Source organism: Henckelia pumila, chromosome 3, assembly GCF_033568475.1.
Source record: "Henckelia pumila isolate YLH828 chromosome 3, ASM3356847v2, whole genome shotgun sequence".
Classification (NCBI taxonomy): Eukaryota; Viridiplantae; Streptophyta; class Magnoliopsida; order Lamiales; family Gesneriaceae; genus Henckelia; species Henckelia pumila.
In genome coordinates this window covers 135,408,322-135,423,627 of record NC_133122.1, presented here as the reverse complement: position 1 = coordinate 135,423,627, position 15,306 = coordinate 135,408,322, and the positions used below count along the sequence as shown (strand labels likewise).

General features: G+C 39.8%; 1 protein-coding gene across 1 annotated transcript in view; it reads left to right on the top strand.

Annotated features, from left to right (window-relative positions):
* The window catches only part of LOC140886606 (vacuolar cation/proton exchanger 3-like), a 32,316-nt gene that overhangs the window by 12,630 nt on the left and 4,380 nt on the right, over positions 1–15,306 (top strand). The gene's annotated exons all lie outside the window — the stretch shown is intronic.

The window sequence follows — 15,306 nt, the reverse complement described above, 5'->3', positions numbered from 1 at the left end:
TTAGTAATTATTTATTAGAGACTCACGGATGAGTTATGTCGGGATGCTGATGACTGTCGGGTTTTGAGACGGTTTAGTAAGTGCGACCTTATGCCAGTATACTCTGGAGGGATTCTTTTGTTCTAGTTTGACATTAAAGGAAGACTTACCTCAGTCTCGATGAATACGCCGTCATAAGCAATGGGTATATCTATCAGGAGAATATTCAGGATTTATTTGAGTCTTCTTAGATTATTCTTGGTGCTGGGTTAGTGCCAAGGGATGTGATGAGTTATCATATGACTTCATCAGAAATACAGATTTTGGTTTCCGTGGATAGAATAGTCTTGGAAAGAATTCCTTGACAAGTTTATATTCTGGACAGATAGTTCTCGCACGTGATATTGGGGGAGAACCAAGAGGTTTGACCAGTATTTTCTGATTCTATCAGAATTATAAGTAGTGATCAGGGTCTTGATTACTAAATGAACAAGAAATTCTAAGTGATGAATTTACTTAGGTAAGTTTCCCTGTAAAAATTGGAATTTGATTAATGGTTTGTCAAGATGAGTTTTATCAGGACACTAGGATACTGGGAGACGTGAACTGCGATCAGGGTTAGACATGGGGAAGTATATTTCCAATGATGTTCTGGAAGTCTTTTGAACTTCAGAAGGGGATGAAAAATTTATGCAGTCTAGAGATCATTGCAATAATTACGTTAAAGTATAATTTTGGTATCAGTTTGATAACCTTGAAAAGATATTTGATTTTATTAGTGGATAATATATATGATTGGATAAGTGTTTCCAGGCTAGGAACATTTTTACATCAAAAAGTTTTAAGATCTATCAGATGATTTATCTAGTTAGTAATTGACAGATGTCATGAGCCTGCTAAGTTACATCATGGATTCGTCAGTATGAGAATTCACTTGGATAGTGGAAGTGAGCACTTAGGTGTTCATGATCGCTTTGAAATGGTCAGTTAAACAGGTGCAAGTTTAGTACCCCGTGACTTATTGTGACTATTTGTCTAAGGCAGTCAGAGATGAATGTAGTTGTTTCCAAAAAATATGTTAGTCTAGCTTTTGGGTTTCCTTCTGCTTAAGAAGAGTTGATAAGAAGGAAACCCAAAAGCTTGTAACCCCGTGATGGGGGAGAAAAATGTTCTTGTAGAATAACAATTGAAATTGATAGAATGAGTACAGTACTCAGATATGAAATTCTCAGAAAACGTTTCTGCAATATTTCTGGGATTATATTGTCAGAAATTGATCTAGCAAGTATTTGAATTTCAAAAGATACTAACAGGATAACATAAAGTATTTAAACATGGAAAAAGGACAACAGCTGAGATCTACAATTACCATGTCTAGCGGGAATTTTGTCACTAATCTTTCGGATGTCTATTGGATGCGTTAGGCCATTGATATATCAAATTCGATTAGATCGAGTCGGGGAATTTGCTATATTGTATTGAATTAAGGACTTTGCCAAAGATGGATGAAACAGTTTTGTTCATCTGAATAAGCACAAGTCAGAATGTCAGCAAAGAATTATTATTATCCGTGACGGGATAATCAGTATTCTTATTTTCAAGTGTTATCTCAATTTATGAGATAAATGTGATTGTAATAATAGCCTTTTGAGTCAACAGATTTAGTATTGATATTTCCAAGAAAAATAACCTGAAGAGTTCAGAGAATCAAAAATTGTAGACAATAATGTTATCACGAATTTTATGACAAGTGTTAGTCATAAGGTATGAGAATCCTTTAAGTGTGCAAAGGTTTGCATACAAGGTTATGGTAAAACGGAATAAGGAAAAATATGTATCAGTATGTTTCTAGATGTTTGGTGTGTCAGTAGGTCAAGGCAGAACACCGATGACCTGGAATATTTCTTCACAGTTTACCTATTCCTGAGTGGAAATAGGAGTTGATCACGATGAATTTTGTGGCCCATTTATCGGTGATCTCGAGTAATTGTGATGCTATTTGGGTTGTGGTGGACCGACTCACCAAGTCAACATATTTCATTCCTTATAACCAGGATTTCAATTTTGACAGGATGTCACATTGGTACATCCAGGAGATTATTCGGTTGCACGGAGTGCCTGTGAGCATAGTCAGCGATCGAGACCCCAGGTTTAATTCTATGTTTTGGGGGAGTCTTCAATGCACTATGGGTACTACTCTTAGTTTGAGTACAACTTATCACCCAGAGACTGACGGGTAGTCAGAGCGCACGATCCGTACTTTTGAAGAAAAGTTGCAAGCATGTTCTTTAGATTTTTGTCCAGCGTGGCAAGATCAGTTGTCACTGATTGATTTAACGTACAACAATAATGGCATGAGACCATTCAAGACATTGTACGAATGATGATGTCATACTCCACTGTTCTGGGAAGAAGTTGGGGAGCGACAGGTTGAAGAACAAGAAATAATTCAACCAAGAATTGATACAGATTTGACTTATATGAATAAATCTGTGGGTATCGCAGGATATTGGGATAAGGTAGTACGCAACAAGACTATTTCTTTTGTTCTAGTCCACTGATAGTGGCATGGCCCTGAATAAGCCACATGGAAACTTGAGAGCTGTGCGCGTACAGACTATCCGGAGTTGTTTTGAAAAGTGTTGTGTCTTATAAAATGTTCAATTTGAATAAAAGATGTTTATTCAGTGTTAACTGCATTCAATACTTAAGATTATTCGAGGATGAAATATCTTAAGTAGAGGGAACATGTAGTAGTGCGGTTCCATTTTACGAGATTAAATTGCTAATCATGTTTAAATTTAATAAAACATGATTAAGGGATTTTAATATGATCAACTGAACCAAGGAATTGGGTTCAGAATGCTCGAAGAATTCTTAATGGGCTTATTTGGGCTCGGGCAGTTCGGAGGATCCGAACCCAAGGAACTTCGAAGGTTCTGAATTGGTTCGAGAGTTGGTGAGATCGAATGATCCGATCTTGGGATCGGATGGTCCGAACTCTTCCGGGATAGATGTCAAAAGGATTTCTACAGGTGCATCGGACGTCAGAGATCGGACAATTCGAAGAGGGATAGGACTGTCCAAACTTGGCCTGCATGCAACGTGGACATCATGCAAGGATCGGAACATCCGAAGAGGGGTTTGGAACTTGGCCAATAAATAGGGGTCCGAGGGCTCTCATTTGGATTGCCAAATTTCCTCTTCTCTCCCGTCATGCCTTTATTTTAAGGACTTCGGGACTCTTTCTTTAAGAGTTGGAGTTGAAATTAGTATTTTTATAGCGGACAGTGTCCGTAGTAGTGGCCAGACGGCGGAGTTCTAGCGAGGCGTCCAGGGATCGTAGCTAGGCTATGCCTAGGTTCTGGGGCATGCGACATCAGCGGGCTGACGACGAACGAAGGTATGACTTTGGTTCCCTATAGGAAATAAGGATTAGGCTATAGTTTAATTAAGGCTTTTAGAGCCTAGTAGGTGATGTTTGGCATGCTAGGTAATGCATGGTTATTTATGTTGTAGTGATGCATGGTAGACTTGGACCTAGAGGGAAAGCTTCTAGGATCTGCCTTAGAAAGGTACGTAAGTATTATTTGAGATATCCTGATTGAGTATGTATGTGTTATGCGTTTGCATGGATTATGTGATTTCATGTTTTATATGCATTTATATACAGCATGTCATGACTGTATATTGCATACATGAGCATATTGAGCCTTTATCTTAGAGGTATCCTGTAGTAGGGTGCTCACCCTACGAGTTTGTGGATGATTGGATACATAAGTCTTGTGTCAGGTCACTGTGATGGTTGGACACTTGTACTTGTATCAGGTTACCATAATCCATTGGGTATATGAGCCACCTCTTGAGGCGACGGTGCAGCATGCTATATACCCTGGGCCCTGTCTTTGCGCTTGTTTCTTGACCTGAGTGTCTTGGTACCCAGTTCATTTGCATTCATGCGCATATAATAGTGTATATTTATACTCTCGTATTGAGCGTGCTAGGCTCACTTCCGGTTGTTTTCTGTTTTCTTGATGTCCTATTCCATGGGGCAGTTTCAGATAGTTTTCCTGGAGACAGGGAGGTTAGGTGGTGACCAAGGATGGATAGCAGGGTTGAACACTAGGTTTTGCTTACCTATTACTATTTTATTTTTAGATTTCGCAGTTACTCTGATTAAGATTATTTAATGTTTAATTGCATGCTTAAGTATCTGATTAGTAGGTGATCATGGTGCGGGTCACTACAAAAACATTATAACTTCAATAATGAATAAAGGATGTAAATTTTTTTTTTAATAAATGAAATGTAGTCAATAATGAAATATGGATTAGAGCACTATAATTTGTGGATCAATTTTTAAGTCAAATAACCATTAAAATATTATAAGTTCAATAATGAATAATTAATAATGAGATATGAATTAGAGCACTATAAAATTTTAATGATTCACACTTCATAGTAAATAAATAAATAAAACCAAACTAAAGGATATAAGAAAATCATTATAAGTCATAAATGAATAATTAATAATGATATGAATTAGAGCAATATAAAATTTGGATGGTTCATAATTCATAGTAAAAAAAAGTTAATAATGAATAATTAATAATGAGATATGAATTAGAGAACTATAAAATTTGGAGGGTCACATATAATTTCATAGTAAAGAAATAAAACCAAAATAAAGGAGGTAATTTTTTTTTTTAAAAAAATTAATCCTAAAAAAGTAAATGATTTGGTCAAAATAAAGGTAAATAATTTGGTTAGTTGAGATTTGAGAATGATGTGGTTGAATAATTTGGTGGGCCAAGCTAAATATAGAAGTATTTGTAGAAGGTTAAATGTGTTAATACACAATTGGAAAACATGTTCTTTTATCAAGACTTTTATATGTATATTATATATATATATATATTTTTCTTCCAACCTGCACAGTGTCATAGATAATGCTACAAATATGCATGTCCTTGTATTTTCATTAAATAAAAAAGTAGAGTAAATTTGTAAAAAATCCCTAAATCCAAATATAATTTATGATTTATTCTCTATGGCCTAAAAAGTTTGTTTTCACTTCCCATGAAGTTTAAAAAGAATAAAAAATTCCTTTCTTATTTATATCGATTAAATGATGATTAAAAAATATCAAAGCTTTACGTTAATTATTCAAACGTAATATTATTTGTTAAATCATAATTTTCTTTGTTGAGGGGAAATTTTCAATAAAAATGATTTCAAACGAAGGTTTGAATTAGGGAGATTTCATAAAATCTTATAAACAAGTAAATCTATTTAAAATAGATTCTTTACAACATGTCTTAAGCAATGAGGCTCTGGTTTTTGTAGGGTCTTAAGAGATTAAAAAATATGATTTCTAACTCCCAATTTCTAGTGATTACCCTAGATAATTCTAAGCTCTCTGGAGATCTTAGAGAAATACAAAAATCCATACAATATTATAGGAACCAGGTGTATGAAATACCTCGACATATTGAAAAAATCCTTAAGAAACAAGAAGAAATTCTTGTAACTTTAAGGGATCTTCAAATGAAAATCAAAAATCTAGAACAAACGTCGAGTTTTAGGAAAGGAGGAAGGTTACCACTCTTGTTTGGTACCGAACCTTTGTTACATTAGAAAAGTAAAACCAAAATGGTACAATAACCTTTAACCGATGAAAAAAATGATGATTAATCTTATAAAAGCAGTAACAGAAAAAAATTAAAACGAGTCTAACCTCTACTTAAATTAATTAATAAATAAAAATGTGGATTTAAAAATAACTTTCCATGACTCGTTTCTTTCTACATAAGGCTACCTGTCTCAACTCAGCAATCATATAAAAACTCCAGACAAGAAAGAAAATACGGAATAATGGGGTTTTAGCGAACAGTACCATCCACAAAGAAGAGTAAAATGTTTAAAACCTTACATACCAAAATATATAAATGCAGGGAAACACATTTTGTCAACTACTGAAAATAGTAAATACTACAAGGTAATTATTACAGTCTACTTAGTGCGGAAAATGAAAGTGTCAACGACCATGGGGTACACCGCCGGGAGCCATCAACTCAATTATCCTGCCCCTCAGCCTCCGCATCGAACTCACCTGCACCAAGCATAGTAGCGAGCCTAAAGACTCAACAAGATTATATAATGAATAACGAGGATTCAAAATACATGCATCATACTTAATAATAATAAGTATACAATGAACTCACACGACTGAAACACGTCTCATGCCCAAAGTTAAACTTTTACAATATGAAATTAAAAGTAACAACCATGAACATTTCACTTTAATTAACTTATGAATCTAGATCCTCGATTGTGACTTTTGGTTTTGATTGATCAATATCTACAGTACTATGCCGGCAAAAAAACCGATTCTTCTCGGCTCCACATTGCCTCTCTGAATTGGTAGGGAAGCCGAGATTACTCCCGACAACACACTACACATTTGATTTGGTAGGGAAGTGAAGACTTCTCCCGACAACACACTACACGTGTGATTTGGTAGGGAAGCCGAGATGTCACCCGACCACGCACTGCATGTCTAAATTTGGCAAGTGAGCCAGGGCATCCCTCGACCCAACATTGCACGTCTAAATTACAACCAACTCTCCTCATTCAATTCTTTTACATTTAAATTTACCTTTCCACCTTTTCATAATTTATACTTCGGGACTCGAACATGAATAATTTGAAGTTTTACTCACGCGAAAGATGGGAACAACAAACTCCAAAAAATGACCCCAAACGATAACATAAAACTTTGAATAATGGATGAATGATGTGTAGGTGACCATCTCTAAACATATGGACTTCCTTTGAACTCTTAGACTTATCCTATTTATGAGTCAATACAGGCATTTGGCCCGTACAACCCATAACCTAGCACATCCTTTTTTGAATGACCTCTCGTTTGAACCGACATCTCGTACACATCCTAAATCAACCCAAGGATCAATCCTTAACCTATAAAGTAAGCCCGAGCAGCCTGTTCACTTTGGGTTTCCGTACAACCCCTAAACTTTCCCAAAACTGCTCTAACCACCTCAACTTAATTCCCCCTTTTCTTACCCAAAACGTACCCAAATTTTGACCAACTTGAACAAACAAGACCCCAACATCATACAATTTATGTAGGACAAGTTCATTCCCTGTCTAGTTCTCTAAAATTAAAAAATTAGAACCCCTTCCGAGTGACCAACCGCAGGGAAGATAAAAATCTGCACTAGCCCTTTTTAACTTAACCCCATTAAAACCTTTAAACGATTGACTAATCCACATTACGAACCTCGAGACATCAATTGGGACTTCCTTTTTGACCAGAAAGGACCCTTGAACCTAGCCTCGTGCCCGAAGCTAGCTCAAGTTAAGATTTAGCCCGACACACCTTACCCGGCCTACCTGAACGCCACAACCAAGTTCTTAACCCAAAATTCTCCATCTCCAGCCCATAACACCTATTTAAAACATTTCAAAGACCAAATTTGCACCCCTAAAAATCAACATGGGCAGCACTGAACACCATTCATCCATTTCTTCAAAATTTTAACTCAAACGCCCAATATAACATGCCGAATTTTGTAAATTTCAATGTGCAACCTCAAGAATTGAAGATTACAAGTTACATAACTCAATTCCACCCCAACTGTAACACCCGGTATTTTTAAATACGTAAATCCGCATGCATAATTACGATATTTAATTATTTAAATTTTAGATTTATGGGTTAAATAATTATGTGAATTATTTGTGCATGATTTAATTTATTTTTAAGCATTTAACCCATAATTAGTGATTTTTATGATTTTTAGTATTTTAATTAATTGTTTTGATCGCGTAGACGGGAACGTGGACGGACGAGATACCAAAATATTTTTAGCCAAAAATATTTTATGAGTTTTATGAGCCTCAAAATAATATTTTAAGGTGTTTTGTCAAGAAAATTATAGTATTTAATTATATATTTATTTAGGAGTTTATTTTTAGCCAAAATAAGTCATTTTAATGACTTTTATTAATGTTTAAAAATCCCTTAAATTTATATTTCGGGATTTATCTTTTATATCAGATTATTTTGTATTTTTAAAAGTTTAAAATCTTATATTTATGTTATATTATCTACCTAATTATTTTATGTTAGTTATTATCCTAGATTATTCCTAATTATCAAAATTTAAAACAAAAACCTATCCTACTCTAACTCCATCAGCCGAAACCTTCTCCTTCCACCCCATTCTCACGTTTTCAGCAGAAACCTTCAAGCTTCCATAGCCAACTTTCGAACGTTTTGTCAAGTTTTCGTCCAATCGTCGTCCCGGAAACGTCCTACGCACTTAGCTCTTTATTTGCATCGGTGAAATGCATGTTTTCTTCCACTTTTTAAGACCATATCAGTGGGTATATGTGTGAGTGTGTATGCATCAGATTATGTACTATCCTGTTCGATTTTTGTAAGAAACTTTGGATTTTGAATGAACTATTCACGTTTTTCTGCATGTGTTGGCTTGTTCATGATGCATACTCATGTTTTTAAGGAAGGGGCCGATCCAGGGCTGTTGGCCACGTCTAGGGTGATGTCTTAGGGTCCCTAGGATTGAATGGCTTGCCTGGTTCGAGCCATGCATGGCCAGGAGAGGATCTGGTTCAGAACAGGTCCTAGGGTGCGCAGGTTGAGCGATGTTGGGAGATTGGGTCGTTCTCGGTCCATAAGGCGTGTTTTAGACTGATTCCAGTTGGGTTAGAACCAAAAGACATAGGGGAAGGTAATCCAAGTTGTTCTCCGGCCAGTGGTGGCCGGAGCTGGGCGGCCGAACGGTCGGAACTCTGCTGTTGCGCGCAGGAGGTGAGCAGAATAAGGGCTAGTTTGTTTTGGTTCGTTCTCCTTCGTTAGGGCTCGGATTGGGCTGGTTTTTAGCTTGTTGGAAACGTCTTGAAGAGGGCTAGGGGTAGGTGGTGGTGCTCCGGCCAGGGGACGGCCGGAGCACGGCGGCAGCAGCCCCGGAAAGCTGCTGCTCGCGGCCGAGGAGAAGGATAAGAGAGGGGTTCGGGTTCTAGGGTTTCTAGCTGGTCCGGGTCGGGTCAGTGGGTCATGGGTTATGCTAGTTGGGTCCGGGTCCGGGTTAAGTGAGTCGGGCTCGGGTATTTTTATTTTTAAGTTTTAAGTTTAATTAAGTATTTAATGGGCCTAATTAAATCCCAAAATTTAATTGGGCTTCATTTAATTATTTTGAGTCAAATTTATTTATTTTGGGCTTAATTAATTTAATTAAGTAAGTCCATTAATTTTATGGGCCTTGGGGGCCCATGGAAATTATTGGGCCAGTCTTTGGGCTTTTGGGCCCATTTGGCCAGAATAGAGTGTTAATGGGCTTAAATTAATTATTTGGGCTTAGAATTGTATTTTTGGGCTTAAGTATGTTATTGGGCCATTCTCAGTGTTAATGGGCCAGATTTAAGAAAAATGGGCTTGAGTGTTAGGACCAGCAGTTCAGGACAACCCATGAGAAAATTGCATGTGTCCTGATTATATATTTAATTATTTTTATGCATTAAGTTATTTTAATATTTATATGTTAGTAAGAAATTAAATTAAATATATATGAAGGACACACATTTTATTCAAGTACATGCATTCATGAAATAATATTTTATGCATGATTTAATGTTTAAGGCTGAGCAATAATAAAATATTTTATATTGAAAGTTGAAGTAGTGTGACAATTTAAGGGGGATTCGTCCCCATATGATTGAAGGGCAGTTTACTGCCAATTTAAGAGGTGATTCGTCACCGGCCACGTACGTTGGTTTCCACGCTGATCAGTATTTAATGTATGATTTAAGGTTACACTACGGATACAACCATGCGATGTTAGAAAATTAATTGCTCAACAATGTTATGTATTATGTTGTTTAGGTTTATTTAAGTTAAGTTATGTTATGTAATTTTTAAGCATGCTCATTCATGTATATGTATGTATTAGTATTTAATTGTTTTAAATTATTTTAAACCCTTGTTATGTTAGCATGTTGGGCCTCTAGGCTCACTACACTGGTATGGTGCAGGTGAGTACGTTGAGGAGGATGTTGTACCCACCGGAGGCGAGGATGTATGAGCGGACATGCAGTGACCCCGTGACCGTGATAGATGTCTGAGTCACGTGCATGTTTATTTATGTCAGCATGCTACATTTTATATTATTTTTCAGTGGTTGGGAATTTTGAATATTTTTATGGAATATTGTTAGTGCATGCAAATTTTAATCATTTTATTTATGCAGTATTTTTAATTAAATATTTGACTCAGATATTTATTTTATTTTAAAGAATGCATTTTTATTTAAGTGTTTAATTGTTTATTTATTTATTTATTTATTTTAAAACTTTTTATTCTGTGCATATATGTATGGGCATATATGTACATATTTTATTTAGTAAGTATAAAAAAAAAAATTCCGCATATTTATTTATTAATTATAGAGTTAGGGTCGTTTCAGTTGGTATCAGAGCACGGTTCTTGGAGGGGTCATTACTGCTATGCGAGCTCAGAAATCCACGCTACCGGTCTGTAAGTTTTAAGTGTTTATAGCATGATTTAATTTTTAGAATTTAAGTTAGCATTAAATTTTAAACAACTTAGTTATGCATGGCGATTTACGTAAAGAAATATGTCGTGGTGCAGAATGCCTCCTAGACCAGTGAACAGACGTGGGGGACCTCCACCTCCACCTCCGCAGAACCCTATTGCAGCATTGGAGCAGGCCAATGCAAATATGATGGCAGGGATTACTGCTCTGTTAGAGCAGCAGGCTACTCGTCCCAGGTTGTCCCACGAGGAGGACGTTGCTGAGAGGTTCCAGAAGAAGGGACCCAAGGAGTTTGTTGGTACCACCGATCCTTTGGTGGCGGAGGGATGGATTCGCTCTCTGGAATCCATCTTTGCTTATATGGGGATCACAGACACCGACAGGGTGAACTGTGCGACGTACATGCTGCGGGGTGATGGAGCGCTCTGGTGGGAGGGTGCAGCCAGGGGAGTTCACCTTCCTACACTGACCTGGGCAGAGTTTAGGCGTATCTTCTACGCCAAGTACTTTACTGAGGATGTGCGCAGTCGCATGATCCGTGAGTTTATGAGTCTCCGTCAGGGGGACAAGGCCGTGGTTGAGTATGTGAGGCTGTTCGAGAGGGGCTGTCACTTTGTGCCCTTGATTGCTGATAGTCCGCAGGAGAATATGAGACAGTTTGTGGAGGGCCTGAAGGCTGATATCAGGCATGATGTTCGTATGGCAGACGTCCTTACTTATGAGTCTGCAGTCAGTAGAGCCTTGCATTCCGAGGAGGGTCGGAGAGAGATCCAGAGAGAGCAGCAGGGGAAGAGGCAGTTTCAGGCTGGGTACCAGCGACCATCTTCGCAGCCTCCTGCGAAGAAGCAGTATACAGGGCCGGCTAAGGGCCCGAATCAGCAGCAGAGGCCACAGCAGCAGAGGCCGCAGCAGCAGAGGGGCGGGGCCCCTAATGCCATAGCTTATCCTACTTGCCCGAAGTGTCAGAAGATGCATTCGGGACCTTGTCTTTTGGGAGCGGGAGTGTGCTACCATTGTAGGGAGCCAGGGCATCAGATTGCTAACTGCCCGAGGAATAAGAACACTGCTGGGAGAGTGTTTGTGATGCAGGCTGAGGAGGTAGATCCAGACACCTCCCTGATCACCGGGAGAATTCTAGTTGGAGGCAACTCCACGTTTGCGTTGCTAGATTCAGGGGCTACGCATTCGTTTATCTCCCTGGAGTTTATCAGGCGGGTAGGCATCACACCTGAGAGTAGTGACAGTGGGTATGATGTTACTATGCCGTCAGGAGAGATTATTTCTACCTCGAAGGTTATTCGAGGACTGGAGTTAGAGCTGCAGGGACACTCCATTCGAGCAGATGTAGTAGTTTTGCCATTGAGTGGATTTGATTTGATTTTGGGCATGGACTGGTTGACAGTCAATGGAGCTTCGATTGATTTTCGTCGGAGATCAGTGTCAGTGAGACCTACAATGGGCGACCCGTTCACTTTTCATGCATCTCAGAGCAGTGATATTCCTCAGGTGATATCTCTTATTCGGGCGAGGAAGTTGTTGAGACGGGGTTGCCAGGGGTTTCTAGCAAGCATTGTCACGACATCAGAGCCATCTAGCAGATCATTATCAGAGATAGAGGTGGTTCGTGACTTTCCGGATGTCTTTCCGGAGGATGTTGCAGGAATTCCACCAGTGAGAGATGTGGAGTTCGGCATCGACTTAGTGCCAGACACCGTGCCTATCTCTAAGGCACCGTACAGACTTGCTCCTACCGAGATAAAAGAGTTGAAGGAGCAGATTCAGGAGTTGTTGGAGAAAGGCTTTGTTCGTCCTAGCTTTTCTCCGTGGGGAGCTCCAGTGTTATTTGTGAAGAAGAAGGATGGCAGTATGAGACTGTGCATCGATTACCGAGAGCTTAACAGGGTCACAGTGAAGAACAAGTATCCACTGCCGAGGATAGAAGATTTATTTGACCAGTTGCAGGGAGCTTCAGTGTTTTCCAAGATCGACCTGCGATCTGGTTATCATCAGTTACGCGTTAGAGATGCAGATGTGTCCAAGACTGCTTTCAGGACACGATATGGGCATTACGAGTTCTTAGTGATGCCATTTGGGATGACCAATGCTCCAGCGGTTTTCATGGATCTCATGAACCGAGTCTTTCAGCCGTATTTAGATCAGTTCATCATAGTCTTTATTGATGATATTTTGATCTATTCTAGGAGCATCGAGGAGCATAGACAGCATCTTCAGACGGCCTTGCAGACTTTGAGGGAGCATCGATTGTATGCCAAGTTCAGCAAGTGCGAGTTTTGGCTTGAGCAGGTGGCATTTCTTGGCCACATTATTTCGAGAGATGGGATTGCAGTTGATCAGTCTAAGGTTGAGGCAGTGCAGAATTGGGATATTCCGAAGAATGCTTCAGAGATTCGCAGTTTCTTGGGTTTGGCAGGGTATTATAGGAAGTTCATCAAGGGTTTTTCCTCTATTGCAGTACCCTTGACTTCCTTGACCAAGAAGAATGCGAAGTTTATCTGGAGTTCAGACTGTCAGAGGAGCTTCGATCAGTTGAAGGAAGCACTCACTACTGCACCAGTGTTAGCGATGACAGTACCACACGAGGAGTTAGTGGTGTACACCGACGCGTCTAAACTAGGTTTAGGCGCAGTGCTTATGCAGTGTGGTAAGGTTATTGCGTATGCGTCGAGACAGCTGAAGATTCATGAGCAGAATTATCCGACGCATGACTTGGAGTTAGCAGCAGTGGTCTTCGCTTTGAAAATCTGGAGGCACTATCTGTATGGCGAGAAGTGCAAGATTTTCACAGACCACAAGAGTCTCAAGTACTTCTCCACACAGAAGGAGTTGAACATGAGACAGCGCAGATGGTTGGAGTTGGTGAAGGATTATGACTGTGACATTAGCTACCATCCGGGTAAAGCTAATGTAGTGGCCGATGCTTTGAGTCGGAAGTCGTCAGTGGTATCATGTTTGACCGTACAGTTACCACTATAGAGCGAGATTCAGAGATTCGGCTTGGAGTGTTATCCGAGTGGTCGTGCACCGAGCTTGTCAGTGTTGACGGTGCAGCCAGTTCTGCGAGATCGGATTAGGGAGGGACAGTCTACTGATGAGGAGTTGCAGCGATGGAGACAGAGAGACGAGGCTAGAGGTAATCTCTTGTATACAGTGGAGGATGGTATCGTTCAGTACCGAGGTAGGATGTGGGTACCGAACGTCGATCAGTTGAGAGCTGAGATTTTAGCAGAGGCTCACACATCTCCGTACTCCATTCACCCCGGAAGTACGAAGATGTACAAAGATTTGCAGCTATTGTATTGGTGGCCCGGGATGAAGAGTGACATCGGGAGAGTGGTGTCAGAGTGCTTGACTTGTCAGCAAGTCAAGGCAGAGCATCAGCGTCCAGCAGGACTTCTTAGACCTCTTCCTATTCCGGAATGGAAATGGGAGAATATTACGATGGACTTTGTGGTTGGCTTACCGAGGAGTGCCAGAGGTTGCACAGCGATTTGGGTGATTGTGGATAGACTCACCAAGTCAGCTCATTTCTTGCCGGTGATGACTACTTATACTTTGACACAGTATGCAGAGCTTTACATCCGAGAGATTGTTAGACTGCATGGCATACCAGTGTCTATTGTGTCAGACAGAGATCCGAGATTCACATCTGCGTTTTGGAAGAGTCTGCACACAGCTTTGGGGACGAGGCTTTTGTTCAGTACAACATTTCATCCCCAGACAGATGGTCAGTCTGAGAGAGTGATCCAGGTTCTCAAGGATCTTCTGAGAGCATGTGTCATTGATTTTCGGGGCTCTTGGGAGACTAGACTACCATTAGTGGAGTTTACCTATAACAACAGCTTTCAGTCGTCTATAGGTATGGCTCCTTATGCAGCATTGTATGGGAGGAGATGAAGATCTCCTGTGCATTGGGATGAGGTTGGTGAGCGGATTTTACTGGGTCCTGAGATTGTGCAGCAGACAGCTGACATTGTGACTCAGATTCGAGATAGGATGCGGACTGCTCAGAGTCGGCAGAAGAGTTATGCAGATGCCAGACGACGAGATTTGGAGTTCGCTGTAGGTGATCACGTATTCCTGAAGGTGTCACCGATGAAGGGAGTAGTGCGTTTTGGACGGAGAGGCAAGCTTAATCCGAGATATATAGGGACATTCGAGATCTTGGAGAGAGTTGGCACGTTGGCCTACCGTTTAGCTCTACCACCGGGGCTAGCGGCAGTGCACAACGTTTTCCATGTATCCATGCTTCGGAGATATGTCTCCAACCCGTCGCATGTGTTGGATTTCGAGCCCTTACAGTTGCCACCAGATCTAGTGTATGAGGAGAGGCCAGTGCGGATCTTGGCAAGGGAGGAGCGGAGGCTTAGGACGCGGGTCATACCGATGGTCAGAGTCCAGTGGCTGAATCACTCAGAGGAGGAAGCTACTTGGGAGACCGAGGCAGACATGAGGACTCGCTACCCGGAGTTGTTCGGGTAAGTACTTTAAATTTCGAGGACGAAATTCAATTTAAGGGGGGGAGAATTGTAACACCCGGTATTTTTAAATACGTAAATCCGCATGCATAATTAGGATATTTAATTATTTAAATTTTAGATTTATGGGTTAAATAATTATGTGAATTATTTGTGCATGATTTAATTTATTTTTAAGCATTTAACCCATAATTAGTGATTTTTATGATTTTTAGTATTTTAATTAATTGTTT